This window comes from Lissotriton vulgaris, chromosome 6 (genome assembly GCF_964263255.1).
Source record: "Lissotriton vulgaris chromosome 6, aLisVul1.2, whole genome shotgun sequence".
NCBI lineage: Eukaryota > Metazoa > Chordata > Amphibia > Caudata > Salamandridae > Lissotriton > Lissotriton vulgaris.
The window spans coordinates 1,818,645,451-1,818,668,958 of record NC_141694.1 but is presented as its reverse complement, the minus strand read 5'-3'; positions in this window follow the sequence as shown (position 1 = coordinate 1,818,668,958).

Below are 23,508 nucleotides of genomic sequence, written 5' to 3'. Positions count from 1 at the left end.
ATTCCCAACTCGACCTCCGCCTCCTGACCATGCTCATCCTGAACACGCTTAATCACGGAGTGCAGTACAGTCATAGACAGTGTGCTAAAGCACTTTGCGTAGACTGCTGCACATACTTTACCCCAGTTCTCACAATCTGTCACCTTAGGAACTAAGTCTTTCTGCAAACTAATCGTGACAGTCCTGTGTTTCTCCACATGAGTCGTATTAGGAAATACTACTTCCAGCTGGTCAAATTTCTCAGCAAGCCAATAAGGCATATCGTCCTTATTCTGGGGGCACTTGCCCATTACCGAAATAACCATGACGGGACTAATAGAAATCCCGGCCAGTCCAACAAGTTGCGTCACAACTCCAGGTGCCCCCACCTGGAGGTTGCATGCGTACGTATTGCACTAAAGCCCTATACACTGCTATCAAGGCGATATGTAGCTGACATAAGTTGTCCACTGGCTAGCAAATAATGTGGGTGAGGTGTGAACCCGCTAAGACTGGCCAAGTGGCCCCAGGGATGGACTAGCGACCTAACCGAACTAGAGATAAGGTGTGGAGGAGGGCGCCATTGAACCAAATACGATGCTGCCATGCAGAAATCAGAATTTCCTATATGGTGTGTAATTCACAGGAACTGCCGTTGGAGTGTAAGAGTGGAACGTGTTATCATTCACATCCACTTTAGGAAACATGACCCAAGACAAAAAAAGCTAATAGGGTAATGATGCATTGGCAATCCCTACAAAGATTACTGACATTCAATCGTCGGGCACTCCAAACTGCGTCAGATGATGCCAGAGTGGTGCGTGACTATGCCTTGCTATATTAACTTCTGGCATAAGGTTGCTGAGAAGAAAAAAAATCTATACAATACAGTAGCACAAAAAGGGGCAGTAATTTAAAATAAAACCTTTTTAATTGTCAAGCTTGAATGAACCTATCATTTTTTCATACAGGTAGGTTAATCTGTCAATTCTGTCAACCGGAAACAGGAGTGAGGGTGTTGTGGACAAATATAAGCACTGCTACTAAAGCGTCTTGAATAAAAGACCAAATGTTAGGTGCGCCATGTTGCAGGGATTCTGCTCATGCACAGGAAACCAGGGCCTCAGTGGTAGTGTACCAAAAAAATCACCTCAGTACCCAGAACCCCTTTCCGACTAGCATCAGTGTCTCATTCATTCTCCATAGTACAGCAAAGCTACCAATGATTCGACAACCCAGAACAAGCGACTTATGTTACTCTCAGGAATGGGGGGAATCAAGAACACTCTTTTGTCTTTATTCTCATATCAGTCCACAACGTGCGAAATCAGAGACACGGAATAGTTCAAAATGTTTATTTTAACTACATGTTCTAAGATGCAGTATTTTGGCTAACATAAGTCGACACATGATTGAAAATAAAACCATCAGCATGGTTATAAGTTCCATAAAACACAAAGGGAGAAATCATATTATAATGACAGTGGAAACAGGTCCTATAATGCCTTGTGTACCGCCCTCCCCTGGCTAGAAGCTAGTTTTATAATAATAGAAGGTTTCTAGGTTTGAATGGGGAACCCCATACCCTTAAGACCAGCTTAGGTGACTCACATCACATGATCAGGAACGCTCTCGGTACATGGAAAGGGTTTCTCCAAGTGCCAGTATCATGCATGCAATGCACTATTAAAGGCACCTGAGTTTCAGATATTTGCAGCTGTGTACTTGTTGTGTCTAGAGCGTGGGCCGATCAACCTGAATTCAACAGAATACATTGTTATTTGACCTTGAAGGCTTCTGCCCAAAGTGTTCAGACTAAAGTCGCAGTATAAGTCTAGGGATGCGAAAAACAGACCATTCTCCTGTAAAGAAAAAGCAAGAAATCAGTTTTACTTATAATAACAGTTATGTGTCGGGTCATGTGCAAATGCGGCAAAGCGGCAAAGTGGCAAGATGTCGTTTAACTTCTAAAACGCTTATGCTAACATAGCAATGTGTTCAGGCATAACCCTGTCTTCACTACAACGAAGACACTGCTGAAGAAGAATCTGATCATCTAGAAGGGGAATGCGGAAGGTATTCGAGGAGGCATATCCAAAGAAGGGGAAGAATCAAAGAGAGTAGTACCAGAGAGGGGTGCAATACTGGCGTTGCATCCAAATGAGGTCCCTCATCCTGTCTTGAACCTGTCCTAATCCTTTGGGTCCTGACTGATCCGGGGGTCCCTATCCAGCTCCTTGGCCAGGTGTTGGTCCTCACACCATTCTTGATCAATATAATTTCTGTGTAGTATATCCTTGTACTGCTCTCTGTTTCCACCCTTTCCAGGTATTGTCATCATGAGATTGTAACCAAAACTTATTTGTCCTATTCTTGATTATTTTCCACAGGAAAACGGTGTATGACATGTATTGGTATTTGACTCACCAAACTATTGATTAGATAACACTTTTAAAACTCTCTAGAGTCTGTGGTCAATAAAAGAATACAATTAATGAAATTTCTTCCTATTCTACCATCAGCCTGATCTATTGACCAGAGGAAATTACGACCCAAGGTGATATGGTTGGTAAAAATTGGTAAAGGTAAATTCAACACGCAGAGATATTGAAATTGATCGCATCTGTAAATTACTGGCTTATGTTTGTATGTTAATGGTCCCAGGTGAGTATGGTAGTTTGTAAGTAACTCAAGCTGGTAAACCCGCTGCATCAGTTTTTCTTGGTAGCAGAGTTATGGTTAGGTTTTAATTAGGTAGAACAATTCTGTATTGAATTATTGATTTATGTATTAAACAAAACCTGTATTTATTTTTTTATGTTGTCCTGAAATTCCCGGGAATAGTTAATAGCGGGTGGTAAATGGAAGCCGTACTGCAGTGAGGAAACTTGCCATGAAGTAGAAAGTGTGAAAAGTTATGCAGAACTCAAAGCATTGATTTAGGGATTATTTTCTTTGCATGCAAGTGAGAGTGGTTGATAGTAAAAATCTTTGCTGGTGAAACTTTGGTCTCATATCATCTAGAAAGGGTAATACTGAAGGAGTAGGAAGTTCTTTGATGCTTGAGTGAAGAGTAAGCAGAAAAGGTTTTACTTGTAGTGTGTGAAGGGTAAGCAGAAAGTTTTTCTCACAGCGGAATGAATAGACTTTTCTTTTCATTTAGAAAATCAGGCACAATAGCAAATGTTTCTACTTTAGTAATAATTAAATGTGTGTGTAAAATTGTAAGAAATTCAGCTTCGCATTTCCTTGTAAAAAGAGGGGTCAGTTGCGGGTGCTGCACTGACGTCACTAGGAGTAGAGCAGGGATTGGTCGAGACGGCGGGCGTGCCGCTGATGTGAAATTGTAAAGTAGGGGTCAGTAGAGAGGAGCGATACTGACGTCACTGAAAAGCTGCGCAAACATTGGTTAAGCGAATAAGCAAAACAGAAGTTGATTGGTAACAAGAATAGAAAATGCTCTATATTGGAGAAGCATTAGAGTAAAAGCGAACATTTGATTAGTCATCAAAATAGAGGCCCCGATAATAATATTAAATTATGGGATATGTATGTGGGGACACAATCAGACCATAATAGGGACTCGTCCAGATAGAGGATTTATAGGATTTGCCCACAAACAGTATATTAAAGGAATTTCACATAAAATGTACGGAGAAAAAAAAAGTAATTAATGCAGAAAATTCAAAATTATTTTATAAAGGATAAACCCATTAATACCAGAGAAGGAATTCTTATCCCTCCCCCGAAAACACCTGCATCATACATGATGATAGAGAGCGGCTATCATACCTATGTATGGCTAGAAAGTTTAATAAAATATACAAAAGATGATGGAATTCAGCATTTCCTGAATTCCGAACATTTAATGGGAGAATGTTACATAATTTATGAACTCGCATGAATGAGTTTTAGAAAAATGGGAGACTGAAGCATTTGAGTGTGATAGATCAAGAAGTAATTGGAACCTGACTAAATTTTATCCCAAACTTCCTTGTGAAACTCGAGATAGTCAGGTGAAACAATGGAGACAAGCCATGGTGGTGGAACGATTATATCCTGTAATAATGACAGAAGAATAGACAGGAAGAAATGTACAGAGAAAACCAAACATTTAATGACAGGTAGTCGAGATTCAGAAGATTATTATTTTGAAGATATTTTAAAGAAAAATCCAACACATTACCAAGAAGAGTTAAATAGAACTACCCCAAGTGCACCGATTCTGAAACACCTTTTGTTCCACAGGTTGTATATGAGACTTCAATGGGAAGGGTACTTCAAGAAAAAGAAAAGGAAGCAATAAATAAAAATAGAAGTGAATTAATTCAGAAGATAACCCATCTGAACACAAATCCTGTAGCACTAACAATACCAGTGACAATAGGTCCTGTTGTTCCCTTATATGGAGATAAGGTAAATTGTCCCAAAACACCTGTCATGACTACACCAATCATGCAACTCAGAAAAGAAAATATAATATTTGATGATCAAGTTAGGGGAATGTGAATCAGTAATTTCATTACCGGATTTGCCAATAGGAGGGCAAAAAATAATTCACCCAGAAAAGTCACACTAGGTTGTTCGAAAAAAGTACATATTGAGATATCTACAAGAACGAAAAGTGCCACAATTGTGACCACAGAAGAAATAGTAAGCGGGCACAAGAAGTAGATAGACCAAAACCCTGACAAAAAACATTAGATATATTTAAATTAAGAGTTGAATTGGCAGAGATGATAGCTTTGAATGTAAGAGTGGGTAGATTCAACACCTTTAGTGAGGAAGAGTTGTTATTCATATGCCGAAGCATCATCTGAAATATAAAACATGTTTATGAAAAATTAATGAAATTGGCCTCAGAAATGAGAATTGACATAGGAAAATCCAAAGTATTGCAGAAACCATATAGAGCAGAATGTACTGATCAGAAAACATGGATGTGTCAGGAAGGGAATTACTGATAAAAGAGTTGTTGACACTGTTACAACAATGGGGAAATTTAGATAGATGCACAACTAGGTGGACAAAGAAAAAGGAAGAAGCATAGGTGAACCGAACGACATCTGAGTATTTAATGAAAGAAAGAGAAAAAGTTGAAAGACTGTGCCCAATGAGAAAAATTCCCAGAGAAGGTTATGTACATGTCCCATGGACCTGACAAGATATTTAAGCTTTTACAAATGGTTTCCCAACGTTGAGAGAAATACCAGTAGAATGGTACAGGCAAGTTGAAAGGTTTTTAAAGGTTTCAAAAGTTGTGTTTAAGGATTTGGATGGTCTATTTGGCATAGTCAATGGACAGAATGTAAAATTATGAAAGATTGGCCCAAGTTGTGCTGGCAAGCGAAACGCATAGATGAAATACTCAAGTTCTGTGGTGAACAAATCGATAACAGACAAAAGAATTTAGAAGACAAAGTAATGTGGGCCCAAGGTGAAAATAGTGGGGGTAAACAAAGAGGGCAATTGAGTAGAGAAGAGACAAAGAAAACGTTTCCCTGTCACGGGTGCAGAAAATTGGGGCATTAGAAAAATAAGTGTAATATTATACAGAATAATAACACTCACAATCAAAATTTAAATCCATAGACACATAATGAGGTGTTAATGGGGGGCTTACCTACTGCTGTACGGGCGGAGGTATATTCAGACCATCATGATGTATCTAGTGAAGAGCTGGAGGAAGTTCGATCTAATACAAGGCCGGTAAGGACCTGTAGGAAAGTATTTTCAAAAAGGGGGGGGGAAGCAGAAAAAGAACGGTGGTGTTGCAGAACCAAAAACTAATACTGCCCCAGGGATTAATCCCTTTGTATTCACGGGGAATAAGGAAGGTAGCTCTAATTTGAATATAAATTTTGAACAGTTTACTACTATTATTAAAAACCTGGCGGCTAATCTGGAGGCAAAGCTAGAAGAGTCACTCAGACCACTGGTTGCCAAGATAGACACCCTGGTTACGGAAGTGGCTAGGCTTAGTAGCCTGGTCTCCCCTCAACAAAGGGCAACGACAGGTATAGGGGCCAAACAGGGGGAAGGAAGGCAGGCAGCGGTAGTGCAAGGTAAAAACCAGCAGAATACCAGCAATGCTGTGGTAGCGGCTAATACCGCTAGTACCGCTAATACCGCTAGTTGCAGGCCCTCAATAACACTAATTACCCCAGTTCAATTGGAATCCTCAAATCTGCAGTCACAACCGAATCCAACTGCTTGTAATAGAGCGGATTCTAGACCTCAAAGAAGTAATCATAGAAGCAATTGTTACCTTAATCTACCACCAGATTGTGCGCCATTTGTGGTGGTTCTGACCAATGTTCCACCTGCTGGTACCCATCCTGCTTCACCGTATAGTGAGTCGCACACCTCGCTCAAAAATAAAACAGTGTCCTGGCTGAATAAAAAACGTGGCTTTCCGATTGGGTACTCAGACCAGGTAATGGCGGTAAGGAGGGAGAACCAGGTGGGACCGTCTAACAAAGTAGGCAGTGGAGATTGTATCGTGGTGAATTTTAAACATCCCCAACATGTGGCCACGGTACTTCTAAGAGCATCTTCTTTAATATACAATGAGGATAGCATATGTGTACCCCCGCTAGGGTATTTATAGGCACATCTGTGCAATAACCTCCCCCAACAAAGGCTTGCAATACCCTTGTGCTATATTCAGATCCCGGTCAATGACACGCGCTTTATGTATAATATTGTAAATTCATGTGGATCTAGAAATGTTTTAAATACACATAACAGACCTAATTTCACTGGGAACTATCAGCAGGTATTTAATGTCAACACACAGAACAGGTGTGAACTTTTATCAGGCCTAGAGATGTGTGATTGACATGAGATACCTGTGGGTCAGGACATGCTAACCTTAGATGGTCTAGTACCCACTATGGACTTACAGGACAAAGTTGGACGCAGGAATGTTGTTTCATGGAATGTGGCGGGGTTGGCTGCAAAAATGGCAGATTTAAATTGGCTTACCTATATCAAACAATTTAAGGTCATTTGTCTCCAGGAAATATAGCTGGTAGAGTGTGATTTGCTTTTAGAAGGTTACAAGGCTTTTTATGTACCTGCTACTCCATCAATTAGAGGCAGGCCAAAGGGTGGCTTGGTGACTTTTGTCTCTATTCTAGTCACCTCGAAAATTCAAAAAATTGTTGCATATCAATTAGGTGTGCAGGATGTAGTCCTAAATGGTAAAAACAGGAGGGTTGGTCAGGTAAATTTTTATAATGCTACTAATGATATTACAGCATCTAACCAACTACTTGCACTTCATGATTTTATTACTACTTCTATGAAGGACTTTAGTTATAACCTAATGATTATGGGAGATTTTAATGTGAATTTATGTGGTGATCAACTTAAGAAATGTATAGCGGACCTGCACTGTGAGCGTATTAATGGTCTACATCTAGAACACACAGTGGATGGGGAACTGTGTAATGCTTTACTAGATAATTTTGATTTGTCTTTGTCAATGATACTCAGGGATCCCCTAAGAAGTTTTGAAACTCCCACATTTAAGGGGCATGGCAGGGGCACATTCATTGACCATATGTTACTATCACAGACAATGTTGCCCTTCCTGGAATCTTTCGATATTGAGGAAAACAAATTTAGTGATCACAACCCTCTTGTAATTTAGTTGAAGGGATTGGGGATCACCAATGAAATGCAGACGAGTACTGCTGGGAGGCTGAATACCACAGATGGGAGGCGGCGACTTAAATGGTCAATGGTTACCCCGGATCTTCTGTATAAAAACATTGAGGAAAATTTCACAGAGGATATTGTTAACTGTACTCAGAAGGGGGCAGAGCCACGGGAGGTTTTAACTGCTTACCAGGATCTGTCACAGAAGGTGTCAGACCTGCTGATGGTCCCAGATAAAAAGAGTATGGGGAAAGGTGGGTCAAGGTGGTTTAACCACGACTGTTCTAAAGCGGCCCGGAATCTTAGGCTAGCATTGTCAGCTTCCCCGAGAATCCAGGAGAATATTACAGTATGCCGCAAAGTATATAAGTCTGTCCTTAAAACCCATAAGGAGTTTTTGAGAGAAGAGGCATGGTGTGAGATACTGGACCCATCCACTCTAAATTGCAGCTCTAGGTTCTGGGCATTAGTTAAAAAACCGTTCCTGGCAGAAGAGCCAGGTGACGGCCTGGATTGCTGCATAACTAAGGAGGAATGGGAGCAGCACTTTAAAAAACTGCATTGTTCAGAGGGAACTGTAATAGTGGAGTCAGTCACTGATGGTAGAGGAGGAACTATTGAATTTGACATTAGGGAGGTGTTGGAGGCCATAGAAGGACTGACAGCAAGAAAGGCCCCCGGACCTGATGGGATTCCCCCAGACTTGTTCAAGTCTAAACCAAGTTTTTGGGCGCCTATTTTGGTGGCAGTCTTTAATGCTGCTGCCAAGGCAGGTTGTCCGCTGGCTTGGGGATTGTCGAGTATTGTGCCAGTATTTAAAAAAGGAGATAAGGGCAGACCCCATTGTTACCGGCCAATCTCATTAATTGACTCGATGGTTAAAATTATTGGGAGTATTCTGTTGCAGAGATTAACATGCTGGGCGACCGACAACATCATGTCGATCTCCCAGTATGAGTTTTGTGTGGTGCGTTCCACCACAACCCAGTGTATTAACTTGTTTCTTGTCCTGAGTAAATACACGGTGGCTCAGAAGGGAACTGTCCATCTCGCCTTCATGGACCTGTCATCAGCCTTCGACTGTGTTAACAGGGGAAGGCTGTGACAGTACATGAGGGAGAGAGGAGTGGACACAGGGATTGTAGACTTCCTGGTGGACATGCACAGTCACACTAGTGCTAATGTTAGATACTCCGCGAATGGCGACACTACTGGCAAGTTTGACATTAAAAAGGGAGTGCGCCAGGGATGTATTCTCGCTCCATTCCTTTTTAATTTTTATATAAATGAATTAGATGCTATTTTACAGAAGGTACAGGCAGAGTGTCCTAGAGTGGGCAGGCGGGGTATTCCAGTTCTTTTATACGCAGATGATGCAGTTTTAATTTCAAGAATGGAGAGGGGACTCCAGATGCTTTTAAATGCTTTTAATGTTTTTATGACCGACAGGGACTTACTGGTCAACAATTCGAAATCATATATTATGCATGTTGGCCGGCAACCAAAAAATAATTTTGTGTTTAAACTTGATGATGTGCCAATCCCAGTTACAGAAACGTTTTCCTATCTTGGCGTTTTATTTGATACTAAACTCAGCTGGGGCCCTCACTTGGCCAAGAAAAAGGTAGAAATGGCGAGGGTCAACGCATCCATTTTTAATTTTGCCACAAAACTGGGGAAGAAACCAGTTGGTGCAATGTTCAAGTTATATAACGCCAAATCAGTTGCTACAGCAGTATATGGTAGCGAGCTATGGGGCTATGCAACAAGAGAACAGTTACAGGTCGCTGAAAATAATTCCCTAAAACGTCTCCTATGTGTGCCCGCCAGTACTTCTAATCTGGCAGTCCATGAAGAACTGGGGACACAGTATTTATGTGACAACTTTGCTGTAAGGCTGTTGACCTGTTGGCTTAATCTGTTGTTAAATCGGGATATACCTCTTACTCACCAGATTGTAAGAGATCTTGTATCTCAGGACAATTCTATGTGTATCCCCTCGCTAAAATATTTAAAATCCTGCTTTGAAAGGCTGGGACGGCCAGAACTGTTTGACCATCCTAGTGGGATTGTAAAGGGTGACGTAGCAGCCATTAAATACGCATTTTGTAATGACAGGCTTGCCCAAAGAGAAAGTGAGCAATTGTTGAAGCCTAGTGATAGGAATTATGTGATGTTAAAGACCTGTGACAGCATGGAACCTTATTTAGCAGGATCGTTTACCTCACATGAAAAATTTCTGTTGTCAAGGTTCAGATTTAACATTTTTCATCATCTTTTAATCAGACCCAAGTTGGATGCTTTTAATAAGTCTGCAGCGCCCTGTGGCTGCCACGGGAAGTCTCCACAGGATATGCTGCATTTTATGTTTTTATGTAAATTTTATGAATATCCCCGCCAACGTTATCTTGTTGCCCTCCTAAGAAGACTTAATTTTACCCAAATCAGACCAGCTCTTATTTATCTGCAGCTCTTGCACAATGACAGTGTTCTCCAAATAATAGCATTTTTAAAACTAGCTGTTAGATTGAGACTCTGTCTGGACCAATGACCGCTCTATTTTGTCTGACTAACTGGTTAAGTTTATGGATTATATAAATTTTGCACTTTGCACTTCACTTTGCAATCTTGCACTTTTCAGCCATCCCGTTCATCTATTGTTACTAAGACATGTGTAATATGACTTTTTATTGTGGATATAATCTGTGGAAATAATGTGCACAATGTGTTTTTAATTGTATTGTTTATATGTGTACTTTTATGGTTTGGAATATAACCGAAATAAAGTCTCTTTTGATTTGATTTGATTTGAGGTGTTAATGAGACAACTGCAGCAGGTTGGAAATCTACAGAGTCAATTGCCACCTGCCCCTATGCCAAATGTTGTGAGTCAAGCCAAGTACAGTGTGGACACCGGATACCAGGTAGGAAGTGGTAAGAAAAATGTTGTATCACCACAGTTTCTTTTGAAGGATTCTGATTTTAACAATGACATACAATGACAGTGCCTGGGAGGGGAGGAAGAGAAGTGCGTACTTGGTACATCCTTGCCAGTAGATCAGTCAGGTACTGTAGGGTCTGCTTCCTATGGTCACCCCTACTTTAATGTGTCTGTGGGCCTGCTAATCAGACCCACAGCCCAGCTGTTCTCTCTCTAAATTGATACCATGCACTTTAGGTACATACCTGATTGGGTATTGGGTCAACTTTGTGAGCCCCTGTATAGTGTACCATAGGTATCCAGGGCATAGGTGCATCCAAGGCCTAGCAGGGGCTGCGGCATGTATTATGCCACCCCTGGCTGGCCCTCCAAACTGACACCTCAGGCTGATCAATCAGCTTGGGTAAGGTGGTGTAATCACCCCTTACTTAGCATCTACCTATACATAAAGACACATATGCACCTATATGTCACTCCTATAGTAGGCCTCGGCAATCCTGGAGGCAGAGTGCTTGGTTTTATATGAGAGGGTGCTCTAGCATGAGCTGAGCCCTTATGCAGCTTGCAGAACCATCTCCTTGTAGCTGTTCTATGATATAGCCATACCATATACTCTTTGGTTTGGCTTTATCAAAACATGTTGTGTAAGGTGTCAAACACTTTGGAATACTACCCCCTCCCCACCAATTCTGGTGGCGATGGTAGCATTCCACCCTTCTAGAGGGAAAAGACATGTATGTTACTGCTTTACCCGGTTAAAGTTAAACAGAGCCTCAGCATCATAAAATGGATGCTGCTGCCATAGACTCGAGCCTGACCACCTGGTGCTGGGGGAAACTCCAGCAAGGGCAGCCTGAACAATAGGTTTCCTGTCCAGGGAGGTGCCAGCACCTCCCCAGATAGGGGATTTGTGTATTGGGACAGGGAGGGCTCCATTCATTGAATGCATCTAGACTTTACCTGGGGCACACAAGGTGCTCCATGCATAGCCCAGTTCAAACCAGTTGCTGGTGCACTCCAGCCCCAGCTCTGGCGGAAAACTCGACAAAGGGAAAGGGGTGTAACCACCCCCTGCCTAGGTCCCACCCATAGGAGGGACCTAGGCAGGTAATCCAGCCCCCTAGCTTAATATAAGTATAGGAGCTGTGTCCCCAGGACTTTAGATTATCCTGGAAAGAAACTTTGATACAGAACTCTTGGACCTTCGACATTCTATTCTGACTAGAAGATGGAAGACATCTCCCTTGTGGTCAAGGAGTGACCACCACCAGTAACTTGCCGGTCTGCTTTGTAGACGCTACCGCTGGATCCCAAACACTCAGCAACACTGGAACTGGACTCTCAGACTTCTCTAACTCCGACCCACATCCACAGCAAAGCTGAGACCCATGGCAGACATGAGAGACGTGGGACTGGACACCCTGTACCTCTGGCATTTTGCTAACAGCTCAACTTCTGAGGTACCCTCGCAGTTGTGCATTGGGATTCTAGAAGCCCTAGCCCAGAGAACCATTTTCTCCGAAGCTCAGCCCTCCACACTCCACGAGTACCGCCTGGGGCCCGCTCTTGCATTTCAGCTTGATGCATCTTCCTGGTTCCTTCCCCATTGGCTAGTGAACCCCCTGAAGACTTTCCCTTTAAACTTCACATCATCAATCCACCCTTGGATCCTCCCGGACAATTTTCCTCTGGTTGCCTGCAGCACTTCTTTGCAGATCACCATAGAAAACGACGACATAAACCGACACCAAAAGGCACCTATGCATCCACCTTCCCTGGGTGAGGTAACACGAGTACTCCGGTGCTCCCGTGGATCTTGACTCTCGAAGTGTCCTAGTCTAAAGGGGTTTTGTCATAGTCCATCCGGAAGTGCCCTTAACCCCTTCCATGCGGCCGCGATTCTGCGCCTGTGCGGTAAAATCACAAGTGGGCGGGTTTATGACGGCCCCCAGCCGCCATCAGCAAACGAGCGCCGTAGTGCATGATGGCTGGGGGCCGTCATCAGCATGCAAGGGGTTAAACAGTAACTTTGTACCTTCTTCGTTTCCCATTATAAATCAATGGTAACTCGCGACTGTGTTTAGACAGTGCACGTGTCTCCCGTGTGCCTCCTACTTCCTAACCCTTGGTTGTTTAGTATAGTCACAGTGATTCTACAGGGCCTAGACCTGCTGTCTAACTCTCACGTGGTTCTTATACCACTTCTTTAGGATATGATTTGTGAGGCCCCTAGGGCATAACTGTATTTGTGCAACCTATCGTATGATAATTGAGTAACTTGTGATGTGCTTTTACCTCTGACCTCATAACAAGTGCAGAGTTGTTGGGTTTAGAATACATTCATATATATTTGATATATACCTTGTGTGGTGTCCTTTCATGTGGTATTCAAGGGATTATAATTGGTAAAACAGCTTGCTTTTCATGCTCTCTGAAGTCTTAGCCTGGGACTGCTGGTCCATGCTACCACTAGGATAGCTTGTCTATAAGGTTGACTTTACAACCACCATCAATAAGGGTCGATTGGACTGGTGCAAGGTGCCCACTAGAATAGTGGACATCATATGCCAGGCTAACTTCTCACAAGTATTTATATAGAAGTTCAAGTTTAAGGGAATGACATAAAATTCTTGTTGGGCACTGGTGTTACCTGTTCTACTGTGAGAACAGCAGACATCCCAAACCTTCCCCTCTCGGGAGAAGCGATCCAAGTAGTGGGCATTTCTAATAAGCAAATTAGGACCCCAATTACAAAACTAATGGAGGTATGTATTGGCAATTTTAAATAGATGCATAAGTTTGTGGTGTGTGATAAACTTACTAGGAAGGGATATATTGTGCAAAATGAATTGCACAATATTCTGCACGCCGGATGGTGTTGCAATTCAGACCCCCGTTGAAGACGGAGTCTACAAAATCAAGCCAAGCAAGGAACAGAGGTTAATGGAATGTTGTCCATGATGAGAAAAGACGAGCTACCTGAATAGGTCAAAACAACTGTAAATCCTGAAGTGTGGGATTTTACAGGAAACAAAGTAGGATTAATGGCAAACGTAAATCCAGTAAAGGTAACTGTGAAAGAAGGTGCAGTTTATCCAAGTACCCGACAATACAAAATGAGTCCGGAAATTAAAGCTGGTGTTGCCGCAGAAATTGATCGATTGGTTGAGCAGGGCATTCTGAAAGAAATAATAAGCAGTCCTTTTAACTCACCCATAATTGGTGTAAAGAAAACTAACGGGAAATATAGGGTGGTTAAAGATCTGAGAAAGATTATTAAGATTGTCATACCATGTTGCCCTGTAGTGCCAGATCCAGCAGTAATCCTATACCAGATAACATGGACAGCAGGATGGTTTACAGTAATTGAATCATGCATGCTTTTTTTCCCCATTCCATTGCATCCTGATAGTCAATTTTTCTTTTCTTTTTCATTTGAGGACCGTGTTTACGTTTGGAATCGTGTTCCTCAAGGGTACACTGAAAGTCCTTGAATTTTTAACCAAATTTTGACAAAATGTCTTGAATCTCTGGTTTTGCCCAGACAATCAGTCTTGGTGCAATATATTGACTACTTATTGGTCGGGTCGAAAACCTGAAGTGACTGTGTTACTGGTTCAATTGCTTTGCTAAATCATCTGGCTAAAGATAGACATAAAGTGTCACCAGAGAAATTACGGTTTTGCAGAAATTCAGTCAAATATGTGGGACACCAAATAGAAAGTGGAGTTCGGAAAGTGACCACTGAAAGAATAAAAATGATAAGACAAATGCGATTACCACACACCCAAAAAGAAAAAAGGATGTTTCTTGGAGTCGTAAGTTATTGCAGGCAGTAGATTGTGGGATTTACATTACTGGCCAAACCTTTGATACAAAATGACCAAGAAGCGAGCAAAAGATCCACTAGAGTGGGATGATGAAAGCATGACAGCTTTCTTAAAGTTACGAAACTGTTTGTGTGAAGCACCTGCCCTTGATAAGCCAGATTATTCAAAAGAATTTGCATTATTCTGCTACAAGAGAGATAATTGTGCACTCTCAGTCCTAACCCAGAGACATGGCCTAATGCAACGTCCTGTGGCATATTTTTCTGCTACTTTGGACCCCGTAGCATCTGCATTGCCAGGTTGTCTAAAAGCTGTATCTGTAACGTGCATGAGTGTGAAACAATGGAAATCAACTGTAATGGGACATCCTGTAAAAGTGTACGTCCCACATTCAGTTGTAATTCTGTTGACAAGAACAAGAACTCAGTATCTTACTCCTAGTAGTTTGACAAAATATAAGCAAATTATACTGGGGGCTGAGAACGTGACCATAGTCAGGTGTACTCTTTTAAACCCAGCTACCTTGTTACCAGATCCATACCAGGAAGAGGTGAAAGATGAAGTCGAACATGAATGTCTCCACGTTACTGAATTCAGAACCAAACCCCATCCAGACATACAGGAAGAACCCTTAAAAGATACAGAACATGAGCTCTTTTTAGATGGCTCGTGTCTGCGCCATGAAGAAGGAGGATTGAGCCTTGCTTATGCTGTGTGTACATTGGCTGGAATAGCTGAAGCATCCTATTAACAGCAGTCAAGTCTACACAAGTAGCCGAATATTAGCTTTGATGAAAGCATGTAAAATTTGGAATAATTGGAAAGTAACCATTTACACTGATAGTCAGTATGGTTACGGGGTTGTGCACGACTTTGGCCAGCTCTGGATGCAGAGAGATTTCATTACTTCTTCAGGACTCCCCATTAAAAAAATGGAAATTTTGTGAAATAATTGATTGAAGCAATTCAATTGCCAAAAGAATGGAAAGGGGCGACCATTCGGTCCCCCCGAACGTATGGTGGAGTACCACGATCCCCCCGGGAAGCCATCTTGGGCGGGAGGCGAGTCTCGGCTGGTATGCCCGAAGCGGCGTAGCCGGGGCGCGCCTTTTTTCCCGCCCTAGAGTGGGCTGGCCTAGACACTAACACGGCCGGCCACGCCCTCGGAGGCAGGCGGGGGCGGGTTTACGCCCGCCCTGAAGACGGATAAAAGGAGCAAGAAGCCAAGGAAGCATCCTCTTGTTCCTGTGCTCTGAAGCTGCACCTCCCCGCTGCACGTGAGCTCGAGACGGAACGAAGAGCCAATTTTGAGCGTTGTAATTTTTGTCTTTGTTTTACAGATATCTCGTTCGAGAATGCTGGGCAAGAAAGTCGGAAAGCGGGTCGGGACCGATCAGATGCTCCGCATGCTCATAAAGGAGGTAGCCGAGTTGAAGAAGCAGATGGCGGTAAAGAATGGGGAGGGAGGACCGAAGCGAATCGTCGGTCCAGCATTCCTGGGAGTAGTTCCTAGCGGGAGAGGCAAGAGGTCCAAGAGGGGGGCACCTGGGGGGGAGGCCCCGGTTCCCGATACACCGATAGAGGAGCCTGCCCCGGTTCCGAAGGAGGGGCATCCAATCTCCGTGGTAGTCACCCCCGTGAACGGAGAGGATATGCCTCCCGAGTTGGCGGCACAACTGGCAGTGTGGTTGGGAAAAGATAGTGAGGGCACCACGGCTGACGACGCCAGGTCAGTACTGAGACAACTGAGGGAATCTAGAGAGGCTGCGAAGGCACCATCTTCTGTTCCCCCACAGGTTCCGGTGGCTGAGACTGCAGCAGGCCCGAGTTCGGCAGCAAGTACAGCACCTAGTTCAGGTAAGCGGCTACTGCCGATTGCGGGGGAGGGGTCTGTACCCTCACGAAGGGAGAAAGTAGCCCAGCATGTTCCACTTGAAATTAAGGAAAAGATTTGGGCCGATAAGTATGTGAACATGTTTTCTTTGCTTACTGACCATTACGAGATAGAGCATGTGAAGAGCCAAAAGGAGCTCATGCATCCGAGTGTTTGGCGCGCCAAAATGGCCGCCTTTAAGGTTGACGAAAACATTGGTACTTGGGGCAGAGCGTGGGGCATTTTTACCTCCATCATGGGCGAGCGCAGGCCCGAGTTGTTGACCGAGTTGCCAATTTATCAATCTCGTATCATGGAGTATTCCGTAGCATATGGGGGCAATCAGTGGTTTTGCTATGACAATCTTTTTAGAAAAGCTAAGGAATACGACCCATTTTTGACTTGGGATTGTTACGACTCCGTGTCATGGCAAAAAATGGAGAGTACAGGAATGTTGAAGGTACCATTGTTAGGGAGTAACGGGGGGGAATCTTCCCGCCAGAACTCTGGGACACCCTTTCGGACGGGTGCAGGTAACGAGAACCACTCGAAGCCGAGTGGCAACACAGGTAAAAGGGGGATCTGTTGGAATTTTAACAGAGGGAAATGTACGAGGCCCCAGGGGTCATGCAAATTCAGACATGAGTGTGGGGGGTGTGGGCAGCCATCCCATCCTGAGTCCATGTGCAGAGCCAAAACGGGTGATAACGGTGGTAAGGGAGGCGCCAAACAGGTCTGATCTAGTCCGAGGGGCGCCTTTACCTACCCCGATTGATACCATGGTGATGATTCCTTGGCTCAACGAATACCCGGATCATGCTTCCGCTGGGGTGTTACGAAACGGGTTTTCATATGGTTTCCGCATCCCAGTGGGGGATTTTCAGGGTGTAGCAAATTGTAAGAATCAACTGTCGGTCTTGCAGCACACGGCGGTGGTACAGGTAAAGATTGGGAAGGAGGTGACTCGAGGTCGTGTCGCCGGCCCATTCGATTTGCCACCGGTTGCTAACTTTGTTTGTTCCCCTCTAGGGGTGGTCCCCAAGAAGGACCCGGGTGAGTTTCGGCTGATACATAACTTATCAGCCCCACGTGGTCTTTCCGTGAATGACGCGATAGACCCGGAAGTGTGTTCGGTGCGGTACGCATCTTTCGATGAGGACGTTGCCATGTTGAATCGCCTGGGGCCCGGGACGCTGATGGCAAAATCGGACATCGAGTCAGCGTTCCGGTTGCTCCCGGTACACCCAGACGATCAGCGTCTCCTGGGTTTTCAGTTTCAGGGTCGCTATTACATGGATAGATGTATGCCAATGGGGTGCTCAATTTCCTGTGCCTATTTCGAGAAGTTCAGTTGTTTTCTGCAATGGGTATTCACAAAGAGGACAGGTTTTCAACATGTTATGCACTATCTCGATGACTTTCTGTTTTTGGGGGCAGCCGGGGATCCTGAGTGTGGACAGGCTTTACATGAATTTCGTGTCTTAATGAATCAATTCGGTGTGCCATTGGCACCAGGTAAGACTGTGGGTCCCTCGACCTTGCTCGAGTTTCTGGGGATCGAGCTCGACTCGGTAGAAGGTTGTTTTCGATTACCCGAAGAAAAAGTGTTGAAATTCAGGTTGTCCCTTGAGACATGTATTCGTGCAACAAAAGTAAACCTGCATCAATTGCAACAGGTGGTGGGTCAGTTGAATTTTGCCCTTTTTGAGTGATGCCAATGGCGCGCCCCTTTTCCCGCTCGATTGCACAAGCCATGGTCGGCCTGAAGGAAGGCCATCATCGCACGAGGCTCTCGGCAGAGGTTCGCCAGGACATGCGCATTTGGTTGGCATTCCTGGCGGATTTCAATGGTCGAGTTGTCTGGAACAGGCCGGCAGTGTCCTCCGAAGAGCTGGGGTTGTGGACAGATTCGGCGGGGAGTATAGGTTTTGGTGCCATATTTGGTGCGCAATGGTCGGCTCAGAAATGGCCGTCATGGTGGCACGAGTGCGGGTTGACAAGTAACATTGCTTTTCTCGAACTTTTCCCTATTTTGGTGGCACTGAAAACTTGGCCCGAGGGATTCCGTGATCACTCTGTGGTGTTCTGGTCTGATAACATGACCGTGGTTAAGTGTATCAATAGTCAGGCAGCACGATGCAAATTGATTCTGAGACTGCTCAAGGAAATTGTGTTGTTATGCATGCAACTGAATGTTCTGTTTAGGGCAAGACATGTGCCGGGGGTAATGAACCAAGCGGCTGATGCGCTTTCTCGTTTCCGTATGCAGGCCTTCTGGGGTTTTCTGCCCACAGCGGACCCGGTGGCGGCACCCTTTCCCGAAGCTCTCTGGTCTCTCGGTGCCCCGAACTACAAAACCTCGTGGGAGAGAGTTTAGCACCCAGGACGAGGAAGGCATATGAAGGGGCGTTCCGTTCCTATTGGGCCTTTCTGGGTACTGCTAGGGGGGAACTTTGGGGTCAGGAAGAGTCTGTAGTAAAATTTCTGCTCTCTTTACATCAGGCAGGCAAATCAGTAGCTACGGCCCAGAGGCATCGGGCCGCCATTTCCTTTATGGCAAAGGCTCATGGGATCCAGGACCCGACAGCGTCTTTCGTTGTGCAGAAAGCGCTACGTGGGTGGCAACGCCTTGAGGGTCGCAGAGTAGATGAGAGGCACCCGATAGGTCTGGATAGGCTGACCCTGTTATGGTCCGTACTCCCGGCAACGTGTTCATCCCAGTACGAAGCAGTGTTGTTCCGAGCCGCATTTGCACTAGCATTCCATGGGGCTATGCGGGTAAGCGAATTAGTGGCAAAGAACAAGCGGGATACGATGGGGGGACTGTGCCTGGAGCACATTCAGGTCAGGGGGGAGACGATGACGGTCTCGTTTGTTAGGTCCAAAACCGATCAGGGTGCAATCGGGGACTGCGTAATCATTCAGAGGATCCCCGGTTCTTCCATGTGCCCTGTGGTGTGCGTAGAGCAATATTTAGCGCAGAGGGTGGCAGCATGGGGGGGGACCTTGTTGCGACACGCTGACGCCACCCCACTGACGAGGTTTCAGTTCCAGAGGGTGCTTGCGATGTCGATTTCGGCCGCGGGCTTGAACCCCGGCGAGTTCGGGACCCATTCCTTCCGGATAGGGGCTGCTACTGAGGCTACAGCCAAGGGTCTGAGTGTAGAGGAAGTAAAACGTGTGGGGCGTTGGTCCTCGAACTGTTATAAAAGGTATGTGCGGTTGCACATGTTGTGAAGCTGTAATGATATACTCACGCTTCTTGTTTTTTGTTTGGTTTTTAGTTGCGCAAGCTTACGAAGCGGGGCGGACTGTGCAGTCGACCCGGCACCTGGGGACCAGCGGTAAGAAATCACCGACTGCGAAAAAGGAGGTGTGGGTCGTGGGCCACTCATACGTGAGGCGTGCCGCGGACGTATTCAATGCAGGTGATATGTTTCAAGTGGCTGGGGAATACGGGTACAGGGTGTCCTTCTACGGAAAGGGCGGGCTCTGTATTGACCAGTTTCAATCCTTTTTCGAGGGTTTATTAGGGCGGACAAGGTCACCGCCGTCTATAATCATAGTCCATCTTGGGGGCAACGATTTGGTGGCAACTGGTAGACGACTTCTTCTTGAGGCAATGCTTTCCACAGTAAGTTGGTTGGCTAGAAGAGTTCCAGGGTGCACGATTGCATGGTCCCATATGATCCCACGGAAAGTGTGGCGGGGGGCTATTTCGGTTTCTGCTCTGAATCATTCAGTAAGGAAAATAAATAACAAAGTGAGTAGACTGTTTCGTTCAAGTACACTGCATTCTGTTTCGCATGGTTGTATCAAAGGGGACAGTATGTATTTGGGGGACGGGGTTCATTTGTCCCGGGTGGGGAATGAGTTACTCATAGGGGACCTCATTGCTTGGCTGAAGAGTTTAAAACATGACCTTTAGGTAGGAGTTGTTGTGGGGGGTCCGGATAGCCGGTCAACTATCCGGCCTGTGGCGGTAAGGTCATGATCGGTGAGCAGTAATTGGAAGATCCCTATGGGGGGGCGTCACCCATTACGGATGGGAGCGCTCGGGGGAGGTGGTCATTGGCCCCTCAACGGGGAGGCGGTCCCGTCTAAGGATAGGCCGCCGGAAGGAAAGGAAAGGTGGTCAAGGCCCCTTCCTGGATAGGAGGGGCTACGGGCCCTCCTGGGGAATTTCCCGGGGCCAGGACATCTGCGACGGCAGATGGGTAAGTTGTGTGGGGTGCGGGAGGGGGTTTACGCTACCTTTTAGACACCTCACACGAGTCCTCGGACGACCGTTAAATGGCGTCGAGTTCATTGGGGCCCCCGTCAAGTCCAAGGGAAATTGGTAGATGCACTTGAGGTACGCCTCTGTGCGGTCGCTCCCCTCACAAGTGAGGGTGGTATTTCTGGTTTAGGGATCTGACACCGGTTACGACCTTGCCGTTGGCCCTTAACGTTAGGATGTACAATTTCAAGTCAAATGTTTTGTAGGATGTTAGTTTGGCTAGGAGAACCTTTGTATTAGAGATCTGTTAAGGTTAGCCAAACATCGTAATGTGGAAATGAAATTGTGCATAATATGAAACTGTTAATTTTAATGTTTTGATTTTGTTTCATATTTTAATAAATACGGCCGGGAAGGTTAACTCCCTTCCCGCCTTCCAAAAAGTTCAAAAACTGTTTCCGGTTTCCCAATTCTTGGGGATTGTGTTGAGAGGGGGTGGCGGGTATCTCAGCCATATGGAAAGGGGCGACCATTCGGTCCCCCCGAACGTATGGTGGAGTACCACGATCCCCCCGGGAAGCCATCTTGGGCGGGAGGCGAGTCTCGGCTGGTAAGCCCGAAGCGGCGTAGCCGAGGCGCGCCTTTTTTCCCGCCCTAGAGTGGGCTGTCCTAGACACTAACACGGCCGGCCACGCCCTCGGAGGCAGGCGAGGGCGGGTTTACGCCCGCCCTGAAGACGGATAAAAGGAGCAAGAAGCCAAGGAAGCATCCTCTTGTTCCTGTGCTCTGAAGCTGCACCTCCCCGCTGCACGTGAGCTCGAGACGGAACGAAGAGCCAATTTTGACCCACCCACCAGCCCCTGAGGACAGCTAGTTGTTTTGAATAAAGTTTGATGTGGTAACTCTGTTTCTTGCAGGTTGTGATGATCGTCGTGGAATTTGGAATATGCAATAAAGAATGGTTATTTTCAGTATGTTTTGCAAATAAAGTAATTTTGCACTAGTGTTGATCAGTATTCATGCTAGTAATAAGTTATGTTTGTTTAGTGAATTAGGTAGAATTGTCGTATTTATTCTGGTCGGGCGGTAAGGTCATGATCGGTGAGCAGTAATTGGAAGATCCCTATGGGGGGGCGTCACCCATTACGGATGGGAGCGCTCGGGGGAGGTGGCCATTGGCCCCTCAACGGGGAGGCGGTCCCGTCTAAGGATAGGCCGCTGGAAGGAAAGGAAAGGTGGTCAAGGCCCCTTCCTGGATAGGAGGGGCTACGGGCCCTCCTGGGGAATTTCCCGGGGCCAGGACATCTGCAACGGCAGATGGGTAAGTTGTGTGGGGTGCGGGAGGGGGTTTACGCTACCTTTTAGACACCTCACACGAGTCCTCGGACGACCGTTAAATAGCGTCGAGTTCATTGGGGCCCCCGTCAAGTCCAAGGGAAATTGGTAGATGCACTTGAGGTACGCCTCTGTGCGGTCGCTCCCCTCACAAGTGAGGGTGGTATTTCTGGTTTAGGGATCTGACACCGGTTACGACCTTGCCGTTGGCCCTTAACGTTAGGATGTACAATTTCAAGTCAAATGTTTTGTAGGATGTTAGTTTGGCTAGGAGAACCTTTGTATTAGAGATCTGTTAAGGTTAGCCAAACATCGTAATGTGGAAATGAAATTGTACATAATATGAAACTGTTAATTTTAATGTTTTGATTTTGTTTCATATTTTAATAAATACGGCCGGGAAGGGTAACTCCCTTCCCGCCTTCCAAAAAGTTCAAAAACTGTTTCCGGTTTCCCAATTCTTGGGGATTGTGTTGAGAGGGGGTGGCGGGTATCTCAGCCATAGTGACAATGGTCAAGTTTGCTGCTCACCAGTCAGGAGATGATCGTGTGACAGCCGGTAATCGATATGCTGACCAGGTTGCCCAACACTGTGCTAAATACAAAATAGCATTAAAGAAGAAAATTGAGACATGTGGAATCAGCTGCCAATTTATGCCTCTTGGGGGTATAGGAACATGGGGAGAATTAAAAGACCTACAAGATGAAGTAGAAATAGGAGAAAATGAGGAGTGGGAAAAAATAGGTTGTCAGAGTAGAGCTGAAGATGGTGTGTGGGTCTATTTAGATGGAACACCAGTGATGCCAGACTGTATGCTTGCATCCATGACTAGAATGTATCATGGAGACACCGACTTAGGCAGAGATGCTATGATCAGATTTTTCCGACAAGATCAGTTTAATGCAAGGTTCACGAATGTTGCAGAGAGTCTTTGCCAGAGATGCTCAACATGTCAACAAATGATTCCAGGTAGTCAGCAAGGGAAGAATTGGAAAAGCAGAAGGTCCATTTGTAAGACTTCAAATTGATTTCATTCAGTTACCTGTTTGTCGAGGGCTGAAATATGTACTTGTCATAGTTTGTTTATTTTCGAAGTGAGTGGAAGCACACCCGACCAGGCAGAAGGACAGCTTGACAGAAGCCAAACTCATATTGAGGGAACTCGTTCCCGGATTCTGTTTTCCAGTAACTATTGAATCAGATAGATCTCATTTTACTAATGAAATAATTTGATTGATTAGTAAAGCGTTTAAAATTGAACAAAAACTGCATCGCGCATACCGCCCAGAGGCTTCTTGAGTGGTAGATCAATTGAATGACACAATCAAGTCAAGACTGGGAAAGGTGTGTGCTCCAACCCCCCTTAAGTGGCCTGATAATTTACCTCTTGTCCTGATGGAACTCAGTAGTATCCCAGAAAAAAATACTGATTTGAGTCCCCATGAAATGCTCATGGGAAGGGCAATGAGGCAAGCATGCAAACCCGGACACAAGCTGTTAAATATATCTGATGATTTGGTACTGAAATATTGCAAAGTGTTGGATGACCAAGTGCGTTCTCTCTCTCACCAGGTTGGGGAAGACGCAGTTTCCAGGCAGCCGAACCAAGCACATGATCTGAATCCCGGTGACTAGGTAGTTGTGAAGAATCACACTCGAGAATCG